Source organism: Triticum aestivum, chromosome 4A (assembly GCF_018294505.1).
Source record: "Triticum aestivum cultivar Chinese Spring chromosome 4A, IWGSC CS RefSeq v2.1, whole genome shotgun sequence".
NCBI classification, from domain to species: domain Eukaryota; kingdom Viridiplantae; phylum Streptophyta; class Magnoliopsida; order Poales; family Poaceae; genus Triticum; species Triticum aestivum.
The window spans coordinates 420,429,710-420,436,296 of NC_057803.1; positions in this window are offsets into that span (position 1 = coordinate 420,429,710).

Below are 6,587 nucleotides of genomic sequence, written 5' to 3' on the forward strand. Positions count from 1 at the left end.
GGCCGGCGGTGCTGAGGCGGCGATGTGGGGCGTCGCGGGCTGACGTGGCGGCGTCCCGTTGGTCGGCGGTGGCGGGCGGACGCGTTCGGTTGCGGCCGGACGTGTCCGATGGCGGCGGAGTAGATTTTTAGGGTTTCGTGGGGGAGGAGAGATCCGAAACTGGAGGGGTCTATTTATAGGCATTAGTGGAGCTAGGAGAGTCCAAATGAGGTGCGGTTTTTGGCCACGCGATCGTGATCGAACGCTCTAGGACATGGAGCAGAGTTTGGTGGGTTTTGGGCCAAAATGGAGGGGTGTTGGGCTGCAACACATACGAGGCCTTTTCGGTCCCTCGGCTAACCATTGGAGTATCAAACGAAGTCCAAATGACACGAAACTTGACAGGCGGTCTACCGGTAGTAAACCAAGGCCGCTTGACAAGTCTCGGTCCAATCCGGAAATGTTTAATCCCCACACACAAAAGAAAGGTAGAAATAACCACCGGAGGAGAACGAAGCGCCAGAATGCAAAACGGACAACGGGGAAAATGCTCGAATGCATGAGATGAACACGTATGCAAATGCAATGCACATGATGACATGATATGAGATGCATGACAAAGACAACAACACACGGAGACAAAGACCCGAACCCGAGAAATAAATATAACTTAACGCCGGAAACGGCAAGAGTTGGAGTACAAATTGGGAAAGTTATATCTGGGGCGTTACAACACTCCACCACTACGAAAAGATCTCGTCCCGAGATCTAGGACTGAAAGAACACCGGGTACTCAGAACGGAGGTGATCCTCGCGTTCCCAAGTAGCTTCACGGTCGGAATGGTGTGACCACTTGACTTTGAGAAATCTGATTGACTTGTTGCGAGTCTTGCGTTCAGTCTCTTCAAGAATAGCAACTGGGTGCTCACGATAAGAGAGATCTTCTTGGAGCTCAATGTCCTCGAAGTTGACTGTACGGTCAGGAGTCTTGAAGCACTTTCGAAGCTGAGAGACATGGAACACGTCATGAACATTTGCAAAGTTTGAAGGAATCTCGAGTTGATAGGCGAGGTCGTCTCTCTTGCTGACAATCTTGAAAGGTCCCACATATATAGGGGCAAGCTTCCCTTTGATACCGAAGCGAGGAGTACCTTTCATAGGAGAGACACGGAGGTAAACAAGATCTCCGATCTCGAAAGCCAAATCACGGTGCTTACTATCATAGTAGCTCTTCTGGAGGGATTGGGCTGCTTTGAGGTTATCACGAATGACTTTGCACATTTCTTCTGCTTCTGTGATTAAGTCATTACCCAAAAGCTGACGTTCACCGGTTTCAGACCAGTTGAGAGGGGTACGGCACTTCCTCCCATACAGAATTTCAAAAGGGGCCTTGCCCGAACTTGCTTGAAAACTATTGTTGTAGGAGAATTCAGCATAAGGAAGACAATCCTCCCACTTCATGCCGAAGGAGATCACACAAGCCCGGAGCATATCTTCAAGAATCTGGTTGACACGCTCGACTTGACCGCTTGTTTGAGGATGGAAAGTTGTGCTGAAGCGGATGTTAGTGCCCATGGCCTTCTGGAAAGAATCCCAAAACTTCAAGGTAAAGATGTTGCCACGGTCTGAAGAGATCACTTGAGGAATACCGTGCAGAGAGACAATGCGAGAGGTATAGAGTTCCGCCAATTGAGCTGCGGTGATCGACTCTTTGATAGGCAGAAAGTGAGCCACTTTGGTGAGTTTGTCGATGACAACGAATATAGCATCATTGCCACGCTTGGACTTTGGAAACCCAGTCACGAAGTCCATTTCAATGTGGTCAAACTTCCATTCTGGAATGGCAAGAGGTTGGAGGAGACCCGCTGGCCTTTGGTGTTCTGCCTTCACTCTTCTGCAGACATCACATTCATTCACGAATTGAGCGATCTCGCGCTTCATTCGAGTCCACCAATAAGCTTGCTTGAGGTCCTGATACATCTTCGTACTCCCAGGATGGATGGAGAGGAGAGAATTGTGAGCCTCATTCATGATCACTTTACGAAGTTCTCCTTTGGGTACAACAATTCGATCCTCGAAGAAGAGAGTGTCCTTGTCATCAAGGCGGTAGCACTTGTACTTGGACTGACTCTTGGCAATCCCAATCTCCACATTTTTCACCATAGCATCAAGAAGCTGGGCTTGGTGAATCTGGTCTTCTAAGGTAGGAGAGACTTGAAGGTTGGCGAGAAACCTTGAGGAACAACTTGCAGATTAAGTTTGCGGAAAGCTTCACAAAGCTCGGGTTGATGAGGCTTAAGAATCAAACTGTTGCAGTAAGCCTTTCTGCTCAAAGCGTCAGCAATCACATTGGCCTTGCCTGGAGTATACTCAATACTCGGATTATACTCTTGAATCATTTCGACCCATCGAGTTTGCCTGAGGTTGAGATTAGGCTGAGTGAAGATGTACTTGAGACTCTTGTGATCAGTGAAAATATCCACTTTTCTTCCCAATAGAAGATGTCTCCAAGTCAAAAGAGCATGCACAACTGCCGCCAACTCGAGATCATGAGTGGGGTAGTTCTTCTCATTAGGCTTCAACTGGCGAGATGTATAAGCAACAACTTTCTTCTCTTGCATCAAAACTGCGCCAAGACCTTGGAGAGAGGCATCACAAAAGACCTCGTACGGCTTGGATTCATCAGGCGGAGTCAGAACTGGAGCAGTGATCAACTTCTCTTTCAAAGTGTTGAAAGCAATATCACACTCCGGAGACCAAACGTACTTGACGTGCTTCTGAAGAAGATTAGAGAGAGGCTTCGCGATCTTAGAAAAGTTTTCAACGAATCTTCGGCAATAGCTTGCGAGACCGAGAAAACTGCGGAGTTGCTTCACGTTCTGAGGAGGTTCCCAATTCACAATTGCAGACACCTTCTCAGGATTCACGGCAATGCCCTTGGCAGAGATGATATGACCAAGATAAAGAACCTCATCGAGCCAAAATTCACACTTGGAGAACTTGGCGTAGAACTGATGTTCCCTGAGCTTATCAAGAACCAAACGCAAGTGCTTGGCATGATCTTCCTTGTTCTTCGAGAAAACCAGAATGTCGTCGAGATAGACCAAAACGAAGTCATTGGTGTAGGCGTTGAAGATGAAGTTCATCATGCGAGAGAACGTCGGAGGAGCGTTGGCGAGGCCAAAAGACATGACAGTGTATTCATATGAACCAAAGCTTGTTCTGAATGCTGTCTTGGGAATATCTTCTTCACGAATGCGAATCTGGTGATAACCCATACGGAGATCAAGCTTGGAGAATACTTGAGCACCTTTGAGTTGTTCGAACAGCTCATTGATGTTGGGAAGTGGGTATTTGTTCTTGATGGTCTTCTTGTTCACTGGACGGTAATCAACACAAAGTCGGTCCGTTCCATCCTTCTTCTTCACAAAATGAACACCACAACCCCACGGAGAAGAACTAGGCCGGATGAGACCCATTCTTTCTTGCTCATCAAGTTGCTTCTTCAGCTCCTTCAACTCTTCAGGTCCGAGCTTGTAAGGATGTTTGCACACAGGTTCCGTGCCAGGCTCAAGTTCAATAATGAATTCAACTGGCCGGTGCGGAGGCATTCCTGGGAGCTCTTCTGGAAAGACGTCTTGATATTCGCAAACGACTGGAATTTGTGAAATAGCGTCCAATTCACCCTTCTCATTGAGAGAAAACAGTCGAATGGTATCATCACGAGCGGCAAAGACAATTACATCCTCAGACGAATGAGTCAATTGAATCTGCCTGGCTGCACAATCAGGCTGAGCCTTGTGCTTAGAAAGCCAATCCATCCCGAGAATAAGATCAATATCCGAGTTACCAAGAACCATTGGAGAAGCCAGAAACTTGAAATCACCCATCATGATAGAAACATGCATAACTATTGAAGTAGCCCTCATAGACTTAGCCGGAGAAACCACTCCCATAGGTTTACCCAACATTTGTGAAACGAAGTCATGCTTGGAAACAAATGACCTTGACATGAAACAATGCGATGCACCAGTGTCAAAAAGAACTTTTGCTAGAAAAGAGTTAATTGGAACGTTACCCATGATCACATCTGACGAGTCCTCTGCCTGAGCTGCATTCATCAAATTCACCTTGGCATGCTTGGGGTTATGCTTGACCATAGTTGTACTTGCCGATCTGACAGGAGGAGGAGGAGGAAGACGCCTCTGGTTGAAACACTTGTTGGCATAGTGACCCTTCTGTTGGCACTTGTTGCACGTGACCTCTGAAAGCGGACGGTGATACGGAGCACTCGATCTTGGAGCTTGAGACGAAGTCTTGTTCTGAAAGCCAGGGTTGGGTGGGTGGGAAGAACCACTGCCACCTTTGCTCTTCTGCTGATACGGCTGACGGAACGGAGGAGGAGGAAGCCAAAACTTCTGTTGCTTGGCCACTTGAGTAGAGGAAGAAGGAGTAACATCTCTGACTCGCTTCTTGGAAGCATCACACCTCAACTGAGCAGCCTCTTGCTTCAGTGCCATGTTGTAGAACTCATCGTACCTCAAGGGCTCAAAGAGAACAAGAGCGAGCTGAATATCTTCTCTGAGACCACCCCTGAACTGGTATATCATGCTCTTCTCATCAGGCACGTCCTGCTTGGCAAAGCGGGCAAGCTTCTGGAACAACTTGTTGTAGTCATAGACAGACAAAGAGCCTTGCTTCAGATTGCGGAATTCCTCACGCTTGCTTTCAACCACGCTCTGCGGAATATGATGAGCTCGGAAATCTCGACGGAAATCATCCCAAGTGATAACACGTCCACCTCTGGAATCCTTGTACTGCTGGAACCATTCTGCAGCTTGATCTTTGAGTTGGAAGGAAGCGAACTTGACAAAGTCCTCAGGCCTGACGTTACTGCACTCGAAATGCTTACACAGATCCACAAGCCAATCGTCAGCATCGGTTGCCTCAACACAATTGCTGAAAGTCTTTGGCCCGTTAGCAAGGAACTGGTTGAGTGTAGCAAAGTGACTCTGATTGCTGCCTTGATTCCCTTGACTGCCTTGATTGCGCTCTTGAAGAATTTGCATGATCAGCTGTGTGTTTGCATTGGTTGCGGCCATCACAGCTTGCCATGCCTCTGGAGGAGGTGGAGGTGGTGGCGGATCAGGATTCGGAGTCGTGCGCGTTGGAGGAGCCATCCTGAAGAGGTTGACCACCATTAGCACATTGACAGATAAATATTGAAGCTGAATCCAACGGAATGAAAATTGCAACATATAGTCTTCACATCCGAACAAAATGAACGAATGCATTCCTCTTGAAATGGTCACATATCCATAAATTGAGAAGCCACGTAGAATTAAGGTAGAGAAATAAATCAACAAGGTACGGATCAAGAACGAATAATCGGTAAGAAATCCCAATCTCAAACCAATATCCGTGGAAGAAGAACTAGAGCTACTAGAATTCCCACCTATGAAACTCCCGAACCTTTCCGGTTATGCAATCAGGTGTTGGGGATACAGGGGAAGCATAATATCTCACCCAAACTAGCAAATCCTACATCCAGCTGTATCCATCCTTCAACACATAACCAAGAAAACTTCGGAAACCATCTACCTCAACCTTCGAAAAGCATCCGTTATACAAGTTATGGCGATACTCCCGAACTCCCGCCCCAGTACTGGGTGGCGTCGAGGTTATCTCACCAACGAACTGCATAAAAGAGATTTTCGATGTCGGCGAACATATCTCAAGTATTCCAGAATTGCAACGATAAAATTATGATGACAACACCTCAGAGCTCAACTCCCCGGGACACTTCCACTAAACCCCTGACAGGAGGCACCAAGACAATGTTCTCATCATAAGCCATCGGAACGATTCCAAGATACTCGCGTGATCCTAAAAATTTTTAGTGAAATTTGAGAAGAGAAGAGTCAAAACTCTACGTCAGGATGCCTTACCAGAGCGATGAGGAGACTGGGAAGTAAAAAGAATTCCTAAGCTCTCCGATATATAATTCCTAAATGACTCAAAACATTTTTCTAGACACAACTCGGCCGCTAAAAACGATCAAGCAATGGGGCTCCTAAGGTCGGGGAAGGCTCTGATTACCAACTTGTAACACCCTCGATGCGACTATAGCTCCCACGTGTCGAGGCACGACTTAGAGACATAATCGCATTGAAGGCATATGTCGCAAGTTAGGCAATCATCACAACATCCCATGTAATATATAATAAAAGGGGGAGATACATAGTTGGCTTACACTCGCCACGTCACATCAAGTACATAAATAACATACATCATCCAAACACTCATGGCCCGACTACGGCGCCAAAATAGAAGATAACCCAACATGCGACAAGGCCCGAATCAACCCCAACTAGGCACCACTACTGATCATCAGGAAAAGACACGTAGTATCGCTGAGAGTCCTTCGTCGAACTCCCACTTGAGCTCGTACTCGTCACCTGGAGCGGAATCACCTGGACCTGCATCTGGAGTTATAGTATCTGTGAGCCACAGGGACTCAGCAATCTCGCACCCTCGCGATCAAGACTATTTAAGCTTATAGGAATGGCAAGGCAAAATATGAGTGGAGCTGCAGCAAGCGACTAGCA